The sequence below is a fragment of the Primulina tabacum genome, chromosome 14 (assembly GCF_025594145.1).
Source record: "Primulina tabacum isolate GXHZ01 chromosome 14, ASM2559414v2, whole genome shotgun sequence".
Classification (NCBI taxonomy): domain Eukaryota; kingdom Viridiplantae; phylum Streptophyta; class Magnoliopsida; order Lamiales; family Gesneriaceae; genus Primulina; species Primulina tabacum.
The window spans coordinates 28,920,577-28,932,125 of NC_134563.1; positions in this window are offsets into that span (position 1 = coordinate 28,920,577).

Here is an 11,549-nt window from a genome sequence, read left to right on the forward strand (position 1 = left end):
TTTCTAAATGTCTTGTCTGCCAGCAAGTGAAAACCGAGAGAATGAAACCTGGAGGATTGCTCCATAGTATTGAAATCCCGAAATGGAATTGGGAACATATTGCTATGGATTTTGTGACTCATTTACCTCGTACGCCCGAGAGCTGTGATGCTATTTGGGTCATTATTGATCGGCTTTCGAAATCTGCACATTTCATTCCGTATGAACGGACTTATCCTTATAAGAGAATGGCCCGTTTATACATTGAGAATGTTGTGAGACTGCACGGTGTGCCAGTCTCGATTGTATCTGATCGTGATCCCAGATTTGCTTCTAAATTCTGGGGGTAGTTTCCATGAAGCGATGAGTACGCGTTTGGCTATGAGTACTGCCTATCATCCTCAAACTGATGGCCAGACTGAGCGTACGATTCAAACATTGGAGGATATGTTGCGTGCTGTTGTGATGGACTTCAGAATGGGATGGCAAGATGCCTTACCATTGGTTGAATTTTCTTATAATAATAGCTTTCAGACGAGTATCAGTATGGCACCGTTTGAAGCTCTATATGGGAGACGATGTAGATCACCGTTATTCTGGGATGAAATTGGTGAGAGACAATTGACTGGACCTGAAATGATACAGGAAATGAACGATAAGGGTCAGTTGATTCGGTAGCAGGATGAAAGCTGCTCAGGATCGTCAAACGAGTTATGCGAACAAACGAAGACGACCCTTGGAATTCCACAAAGGTGACAGAGTGTTTTTGAAAATATCTCCCTTTAGAGGCACTGTTCGATTCGGCATGCGAGGGAAATTATCTCCTCGATATGTTGGTCCATACGAGATTCTTGATCGAGTTGGTGATCTTGCGTATCGATTAGCATTGCCACCAGCTCTATCTGCTATTCACGATGTGTTTCATGTTTCTATGTTGAGGAAATATGAACCAGATCCATCGCATGTGCTTGCACCTGATGAGGTTGAACTGGATCCTTCTCTTTCCTATGTTGAACAACCTGTTCGCATTATGGATCGAAAGGAAAAGATATTGCGAAATAAATCGATTCCGTTGGTTCGAGTACAATGGACACGACATGGGGTGGAGGAATCGACGTGGGAATCGGAAAGCAAGATGCGAGAATCATATCTGCATTTATTTGATACTATTCCGCTTGTTCCATTGTATTCGATGTATACTGATCTATTTACTGATTTTAGTTTTGATATGTACTATAACTGGTGACATATATATGTTTGCCAATGTTATGTATATAGAGATGTTTAAGATTTCGAGGACGAAATCTTTAAGAGGGGGAGAAATGTAAGGACCGTGTATCGTATTATCGTAAATCCCATGTTGATTATCGATAATTATGAAATTATCATGTGATTATGTATATGATGTATATCATGACAATGAAAGTGAGAAAATAAGTATTGATACGAACTGACATTGTAAGAGCTCGAGTGAAAAAGTCGGACGCCAATAAGTACAAAACCAATATTTTTTAAACAGAACATCTGGCGCCCGAGCGGTAGAAAATGACCGCCCGAGCGCCAGTGTACCAAAAGTTGGGAAATTGTACAGAACATGTGGCGCTCGAGCGGTAGAAAATGACCGCCCGAGCGCCAGTGTAGCACAAAATTGTACTCGGACAGAACATGCCGCGCTTGAGCAGTAGTTGCTGACCGCCCGAGCGCGGTGTAAGTCACACTCGGGGACAGAATGTCTCGCGCTCGGGCGCGAGAATTCTACCACCCGAGCGCGATAGCGGTGAGGATAAGAGTAACTATTTTTCCTCTTTTCTTCTTCAGTTTTATTCGATAACTTCGAGAGTAAAGTTGGAAATTCGATTTCTTTCGTCCGAATCGACTTCGAAACGTTGTCCAAACGCGAAACAAATTATAGATTCGGAATCTTCGCGTTGAGAGCTTCCTGTTGAGGTAAATTTCTTTCAATTCCAGCAGCTCTAAATATCAATGTGAGGCCCGGGGCCGAAGAGGGAGGGGGGTGATCGCCGGTGCCATGAGGTTGCACGGACAATGAGCGGCTCCTGGCAGGCTTCTAGGTGGAGGAAACATGAATGAACCGACCCCACACCGGAATGAGAGGGATTCCGAGACTGTTCAATGTAATGGACTGTACAGTTGAAGAGGGCTTAAAAAGATTTGATTGTTACTACTCATATCACGAAGGTGCATCTTCTTTTCGGTAGCTCATCACATAAGAACTTCAAAGTTAAGCGTGCTTGACTTGGGGCAATTTTGGGATGGGTGACCTCCTGGGAAGTTTCATAGGGTGCGTGTGAGTGAGGACGTAAGCACGCTGGAAAGACTCGTCTTGATACAGTGAGGACAGTCGTCAAATCTGGGGCGTTACAGTTGGTATCAAGGCCGACCTCTCTTAGTACGGTGTGGTTCGGGGACGAACCAAGTGGAAGCTGGCGGGCATGTGAGGCCCGGGGCCGAAGAGGGCGGGGGTGATCGCCGGTGCCATGAGGTTGCACGGACAATGAGCGGCTCCTGGCAGGCTTCTAGGTGGAGGGAACATGAATGAACCGACCCCACATCGGAATGAGAGGGATCCCGAGACTGTTCAATGTAATGGACTGTACAGTTGAAGAGGGCTTAAAAAGATTTGATTGTTACTACTCATATCACGAAGGTGCATCTTCTTTTCGGTAGCTCATCATATAAGAACTTCAAAGTTAAGCGTGCTTGACTTGGGGCAATTTTGGGATTGGTGACCTCCTGGGAAGTTTCCCAGGGTGCGTGTGAGTGAGGACATAAGCACGCTGGAAAGACTCGTCTTGATACAGTGAGGACAGTCGTCAAATCTGGGGCGTTACAATCAAAGTGCTGGAATAGCATGTATTTGAAGTTGAAATTCCTATATGTAGTAAAATAACCGACAATAAACTCATATTCGAAGTCGGAATTGAATTATGATATGATTTGGATTTGATATGAATTTTTGAAATTTCAAATGATATTTGAAACTCATATTAATGATTTTGATTATGTTATTGATTGGAATGAGTATGTTGTTGATGTAGATAAAGTATTATACCGATATCTTCAGGCTACATCAACTGGAAACGAAGAATTGAGGTATGTTGCGATCGGGTAACATACGACAGGTATCTGTATTATATGATATATGTTGGATTGGTTTGATTGATTGGAATAAGGATGCATGTCTATATGCCTTATTTGTTGAGTTTATGTGGCATACATGACATTGTGATTTGAATATCGATGTATAAAATAAATGTTTTGTTAACACACATCGTTTGATGCATACATCGATATATGACATGCTCGTTGAGCTATGATCCTTGGATACCCTGATATGATTTGATTGGATTCTGGGGTTTGTGAACACAATGCTATGTTTGGTATTACATGACCCTTAAAACATAGACATTTGTGGCCCCGACGATTGATTGAGATTTGGGATTTGATGGCGTTTTGTCAACGCTATCATACGAGTATCCCTTATTGAGGCCGGTGTGCCAGCTCGAGCATTGATTTGATAGCGATTCGTTTGATTCTGACATGTGCTCAGTGGATGAGCATTTGACCTAACACCTCCACGACATACATGCATTGCATACCATATATCATTGTTTAGATATCTGTGGTATATATGATGTTTGTTCCATACGGAGCTTTGCTCACCCCCAAGGGGGGCTGTTGTTTTCTTTGTGTGTGGACAATGGCAGGTACTCCAGGATATCAGGAGACCGGAGATGGTACTTCTAGAGGGAGTCACAGTTTGAGTTGAGGTTTATATTTTGTTCCCAGTATATATGTATATGTATTTATATACCGAGGCATGTCCCGAGGATATGAGTTGTTTGTTTATGATTGGTTTTGATTACGTGTGGGCATGTTTATGATGTGAGATTAAATACTATTTTTAGTATTTAAATTATAAAAGAAATATTTTGGGCTCATGGTAAAGAAATTTTAAACTCGTTTTCCGCTGTAATTAGTTAACCCTAATCAAAATGCATTGTAATAACGATTAGGAGCTAAGGGTCCCACAACTTACCTAGCAATATGCTACTAGGTAGGTCGTCTGAAACTGGTCGGATATAGTGATGTCGATGGTGCAACGGACAAAGATGATCTCAAATCCAATTCAGGATAATTATTTTGCTAGGAGGCACTGTTATCACTTGGTCTAGCAAGAAGCAGCCTTGTATCACTTTGTCCACTATGGAGGCCGAGTACATAGCTTACATATATGCAGTTCAAGAAGCCATCTTGTTAAAGAGATTTCTTTAGAGTCTGCAAGTGACGGAGCATGTGGACGATGCATTATCATTCATTGAGATAACAGTGCCACGCTTGCAAATGTGAAGGATCCCAAATATCATGGTAGGACGAAGAACATTGATACTAGGTATCACTTCATTAATGAGAGTGTTGCACATGGACAAATCATTTTAAGACATATTTCTACAGTCAACATGGTTGCTGATCCTTTTACTAAGATTTTGCCGAGAGATGTATTTATTAATCATGTTAGTATTATATGACTTCGTAGAAATTGATTTATCAATAATTATCAATGAATTTTTTATTTTTCTGAAAAATTCTTCCTATTATTAAATTAATGTGTTTATATGCGAATGTCATCTGCTTTGATTGGCAGCTTACTCACAAAAGCAATCACCTTGGCACTGAAAGAGCGAGTGAGACCAGACTTTGAGATCTAGTGTGCATCATTTGTGTTGGTGCGAACAATCCCTCATCGTTAGGAACAACGTGGGAGGTAATAATAATTATAGTCGCCTTGGCATATTAGTTAGGATGAGATTTGTCATGATCGATTGTGAAGTATTTCCAAATTTCATATAAGTTTGTCAAGAATCCGAATGTGCGAACTGATAGAAGACGCGGGTCTCATAGCCCGATGGTTACGTTAGGTGTACTTAGTAGCGACTTGACTAAGGTTCGTATGGTGTTTAGAGTGTAGATGCCCAAAATTGAGTGGGAGCTCCATCCTAACATGCATCATACATGCATAATTCATGTGCTCTTCTAAGATGACCAGACAAGCGGAATGATGACTTATCTGCTTTATCATCGTGTGAGCCCTCACATTATTTTTGTGCCTTTTGGAACTTTGGACCTTGTCATTCAACACTACTTTAGTATGTATCTTGTCACGCCCCGGGACGGGGGTTGGTTGACACCAGCGTTGCTCTCAAATTTACATTCGAAAACAACAAGCCTCAAAAGTACAGAATTCAGAAACAAGCCTTTTCATTCATAAATACTGAATATTCAATGTCTGATACAATTCAATTAATAATGTTTTACAACGGAAATGTAAAACCAGAAATACAATGTCTGAACAGATGCAACGAAATATAAAATATAAATCAGAACTGAGAACAACGATCTTCATCACCAGCCCCAAAATTGAATATGCTCTTCTTCTTATAACTTTTCTTCCTCGTTCTTATCTGAGATGAGTTTTGTGGGTGAGTGATATGGTTGTCACTCAGTAAGCAGGGGCGGGAATAACTCCCAGTTTTCGAAATCGTTTTCAACAGAAACAGTAATACAATAATATACAGAAAACTCGTATTTTCAGAACAGAAATCAAAATTCAGAAATCACAGGTTTCAGAACAGAAATCAAAATTAGTAAGCACTGAGCACGTTAGTGAATTTCATGGCTAAACTGATATCAGTCCCCTATATGTTGTCTCCTCTAAGGGGTGAGGCCAGAATCAGAATCAGAATTTAGAAATGTTCAGAATATATATTCCTACCATTAGTTCACTAGGGAGTTTCGGTGCTTCAAAATCATATATCAGAAATCAAACATACAGAAACTGTGCTTTAAAACAGAATTATCAAACGGATTTCAAGATATTTATATATAAGCCCACTTACAGTAATTTGCTAGAGTTTCGGTTGAAGTCTACTAGAAATCTGGTTGCTCTCGCTACTGGATTTTACAGCTCGAACAAGACACTCTCTTAGCTCGAAAATTTAAGTAATAATCTCAAGATTTGTGTAACACCAATTCAGAGACTTGAGGGTGTTATTTATAGGCCAAAATCTGACTGTTAGACTCCCTATTAATGACCATAATCTGCATTTAACAGCCTTTATTCCAATTTGAATGCTTCAGTTACAAGTCATGAGTTGAATTAGTAACTGTCTGCTAGAATCTCGTTCTTCTGCTGCTGGATTCTATCTGTTGGAAAATATCAACTTCTGAAATATTAGCTTGATGCTGGAATTGTTAGCTTCTGCTGGAATTTTCATTTGCTACTGAATATTGCTAGCTGCTGGAAATATTAACTTCTGCTGGAGTTTTGCATTGCTGCTGAAATGCTGGAAATTCGGGTTCTCACATCCCTCCCTCTTTATGAGAAGTTTCGTCCTTGAAACTTGGCTATACATGATCCTCAAAGAGAGAAGGGTATTGCCCTCGCATCTTTTCTTCCAACTCCCAAGTAGCTTCTCTTTCGGTGTGGTTGGACCTATTGTACTTTGAGATATGGAATAGTTCCTCTCCTCAGTACTTAGTCTTTGTTATCCACAATCCGAATCGGAATTTCTCCATACTTCAATTCTTCATTTAAATTACCCTCAACCAACAGTGGTTCAACCTCAAGAATATGACTTGGATCAGAAATATATCTTCTTAATTGTGACACGTGGAAAACATTATTGATCCTTGACATATCAGGGGGAAGTGCTAATCTGTAAGCAAGTGTTCCCACTTTCTCAAGAATTTCAAATGGTCCGACGTATCTGGGATTCAGTTTCCCAGCCTTATTGAATTGGATTACACCCTTCATGGGTAACACTTTCACATATGCCTTCTCTCCAACTTCAAATTCCACGGGTCTTCTTTTCAAGTCAGCCCAGATTTTCTGTCGATCTTGTGCATTTTTCAATCTCTCCTTAATCACAACAACTTTATCCACTGTTTCTTGGATTAGTTCGGGACCAACGATGGCTTTTTCCCCTACTTCATCCCAATACAGTGGTGATCGACACTTTCGTCCATACAGAGCTTCGTATGATGTCATTCCAATACTACTGTGGTAACTATTATTGTAAGCGAACTCGATTAAGGGCAGATGTTTGCTCCAATTACCACTGAAGTCTAGAGCACATGCTCTCAGCATATCTTCTAGAGTTTGAATTGTCCTCTCTGCTTGGCCATCGGTCTGAGGGTGATATGCCGTACTAAGAGTAACTTTTGTCCCCATAGCTTGTTGAAAGCTCTTCCAAAATCGAGATGTAAATCTAGGATCTCGGTCAGATAGTATGCTAGCTGGAACTCCATGTAATCGTACGATCTCATTCATGTACAATGTGGCTAGCTTGTCCAAATTATAGTTCATGCGGACAGGTAAGAAATGTGCAGATTTTGTGAGTCTATCTACGATTACCCATATTCCATCATGACCTTGTCTCGACTTGGGTAAACCAACTACAAAATCCATCGAAATATGTTCCCATTTTCATTCCGGGATTTCTAATGGTTGAAGAAGTCCATCAGGTCTCTGGTGTTCTGCTTTGACTTGCTGGCACACGTGACACTTAGAAACAAACATTGCCACGTCCTTCTTCATTCCACTCCACCAGAAATTTTTCTTCAAATCTCTGTACATCTTGGTATTGCCAGGATGAACTGAAAATTTTGACTTATGTGCTTCAGACATTACTTCTTGTCGAAGGTTATCAATGTCTGGTACACACAATCGTCCTTTCATCCACAAGATTCCTTTGTTATCGATCTCAAAATCTGGTGATTTCCCTTCTTTAGTTTGCTCTTTCAATATCATCAAAGCGGAATCTATCTTGACTATCTTGATTATCTCTTGAAGACATGGTCGTCTGAAAGTGAGGTCAGGATCACCTTACTCATATTCTTTCGACTTAAAGCATCTGCTACCTTGTTGGCTTTGCCTGGGTGGTAGCTTATCGTCAAGTCGTAATCCTTCATGAGTTCGATCCATCGTCTTTGTCTCATATTTAGTTCCTTTTGAGTGAACAAATATTTGAGACTTTGGTGATCAGTGAAAATCTCACATTTGGCTCCATAAAGATAATGTCTTCAAATTTTTAGTGCGAACACCACTGCGGCTAGTTCGATATCATGCGTTGGGTAATTCTGTTCATACGGCTTCAACTGTCTTGACGTGTATGCTATCACCCTTCCCTCTTGCATGAGTACACATCCTAAACCTTCTTTAGATGCATCACTGTACATGGTGAAGTCTTTGCCTTCAGTTGGCAATACCAACACTGGCGTGGAGGTAAGCTTTTTCTTCAAAGTCTCGAAGCTCTTCTCACAGTCTTCACTCCATTGAAATTTAGAGTTCTTCTGTGTGAGTTTGGTGAGAGATATTGCTATTGAAGAGAATCCTTCAACAAACTTTCGGTAATAGCCTGCTAATCCTAAGAAACTTCGAATTTCTGTCACAGTCTTTGTTCTAGGCCAATATGAGATTGCTTCAACTTTCTTAGGGTTCACAGATACTCCTGCTGCTGATATTATGTGTCCCAAGAACGCGACGCTCTCTAGCCAGAATTCGCATTTCTTGAACTTAGCATACAGTTCCTTTTCTCTCAGCTTCTGGAGGGTGAGACGAAGATGTTATTTGTGGTCTTCTTCACTTGACGAGTATACCAGAATATCGTCGATGAATACCACAACAAACTTGTCAAGAAATGGTTTTAACACCCTGTTCATGAGATCCATGAATACTGCCGGAGCGTTGGTTAACCCGAATGGCATTACCATGAACTCATAGTGTCCATACCTTGTTCTGAAGGCTGTCTTCGGAATATCGTCTGTCTTGACCTTGAGTTGGTGGTAGCCTGACCTTAAGTCGAGCTTGGAAAAGATTGAAGCTCCTTTGAGTTGGTCAAACAGGTCATCTATCCTTGGAAGCGGATACTTGTTTTTGATTATGATCTTATTCAGCTCTCTGTAATCAATACACATTCTCATGCTTCCGTCCTTCTTCTTTACAAATAGGACATGAGCTCCCCACGGAGATGCGCTTGGTCGGATTTGCTTCTTATCCAACAATTCTTGAAGTTGCTCTTTGAGTTCTTTCAACTCTGCCGGAGCCATTCGGTATGGTGCTTTTGAGATTGGTGTAGCATTGGGCACTAAATTAATCTCAAATTCCACTTCGCGATCGGGAAGTTCGCCAGGGAGTTCTTCAGGAAAGACATCCGGAAATTCTTGTACTACTGGAATCTCTTCTAGCATAAGTGTGGTTTCTTTCTTTACCTCGCTTAACATAGCTAGGTAAACTTCTTCTCCACTTTTCATGGCTTTCCAAGTTTGAGAAGCAGAAAGAAGAGTCTTTCGTTCTTTTGTCTTACCATGAAATAAAAGTTTCTCTTGGTGTGGAGCTTGGATGGTTACCGTCTTTCCATGACAGTCTATTTAAGCATGATTCTTGGCTAACCAATCCATTCCAAGAATCACGTCGAATTCCACCATGTTTAGTTGAATCAGGTTTGCCTTGAAATTCTGCTCTTCTATGAGAACACTAATATCCCGATATAGAGTGCGAGTTTCTAAAATTCGGTTTGCAGGAGTTGCTACTCTATGTGGTTCTTCTAAGTTATCAGGCTTAGCTCCTAACTTCTTGGCAAATCTCTTAGACATAAATGAATGCGTAGCACCACAATCAAATAACGCATACGCAGGCGTATCATTTATTATAATGGTACCTGCTACGACATCATTTGAGTTGTCAGCCTCTTCTTGAGTAAGAGCATAAACTCGAGCATTTGTCTTGTTTTTCTTAGGCTTGTTTGGAGTTGTTCCTCCTGCTGGACCATTACTTGGATCTGGAAGAGGGCATTGAGCAATGCGATGGTCCATCTTTCCGCAACGGAAACAAGCTCCAGAATTCCTACGACATTCACCAGTGTGAGCGAATTCACAAGTTTGGCACTTGGCTCCCTCTTTGCTTGATTGAAAAGACGTGGTTCCTTTAGCTGGAACACTTGCGAATTGATTGCTTGAAAACCTAGGCCTCTTGAATTGCTGGCCCGATTGGTATTGGCTTGACTGAGGACGTTTGAGTTTGTTCTCGCCTTCACGCCTCTTGATGTCATTCTCAGCTCTGATGGAGGATCCCATCAATTCATCAAAATTATCGGTCTCGATATCGGCAAGGGCAGATTGAATACGGCTGTTCAATCCCTTCTTGAAGCGATGCATCTTCAAGGCCTCGTCTCCCATGATGGTTGGGGAGTAAGTTCCCAATGATTGGAACTTGGACGAATACTCCACCACTGTCATGTTTGGTTCTTGAACCAAGCTTTCAAATTCGGACAGCTTCTGCACTCGAACTGCTGTCGGGAAGTACTGCTTCAGAAATACCTCTCGTAACCTTTGCCAAGTGATAGGTCCCGCCCTTACCATAGCTGGTGAGACTCCTTCCCACCATTTGGCTGCTTTATCCACAAGAAAAGATGTAATCACATCTACCTTGATCCCTTGTGGAACCTCAAGTAGTCGAGATGGTTCTCCACCTCCTTCATCCAATTCTGTCCGACCTCAGGATCGGAGCTTCCATCGAAATTGGGGACTGTTGCTCTTCGGAGAGCCTCATAGTGCTGCTTATTCCCATTCTGAGCTGGAGGTGGTGGCGGTGGCTGATTAGCATTAGGGTTGACAAACCCTTGTAGTGTGGTTGCCACGATATAGCCATCAAATCCGCCTGACTGAGGCCAACTGCTGGTGGTGGTTGTGGTGGTTATTGCTGTGCATCCTCATCATTGCGGTTGTTGTTGCGGTTGCCGTAGCGAGGATTGCGATTGTTTCTAACTGGTCGTCCGTCCATTTCCTACAATTATGAAAGTTCTAAGGTTGATATCAGAATAGAGACTAAACAAAGGAATCAAAATGATTGAGTAATTGCTCAAAATTTAATTATGAAACCAATGGATAGAAATAAATTTTTTGTTGATTTCTCAAGAAAGTGCAGTTACAAATAACCATCGAAAATGCTAACAAAATGCAAATAGAACAAGGGCTATTACAAAAAGCTACTACTGAATGTCTAATCTATCACTTCTCCTAATCCCAAATCCATAGGGTCCTCTACGATTTCTTCATCTTCTTCGGGATCCTCCTCAGGTTCGTCTTGATGGTTGGCTATCACTATTTCCAGATGTTCAATATGACCATGCAGAACTGCATTCTGGTCGTTAAGAACTTCAACAGTGTCCTGCAGCTCTTGAATCTGAGCATCAGTATGTTCACTATACTGATTATGCTGGTGTACGAGTTGGTGATTTTGATCCTTAAGTATTTGGATCTTCTCAACTAATGTATCACGTAACTCGATGAACTCTGCAATAGTCTCTTGGGAGGTTTCGTACTCTTCCTGAGTTCTCCTATTCTTCTCTTCTGCCTCATGCAGATAATGAGCATAACGTTGAACATCACCTCTCAAGTGTTCTGCTCGACGCTCTAATTCATCTTTGTCCTGCTCTAGGCAGTAGTTATGTTCTTTTAGTTTCTCTAGCTTCCTCTCTAAGCTCTTAATG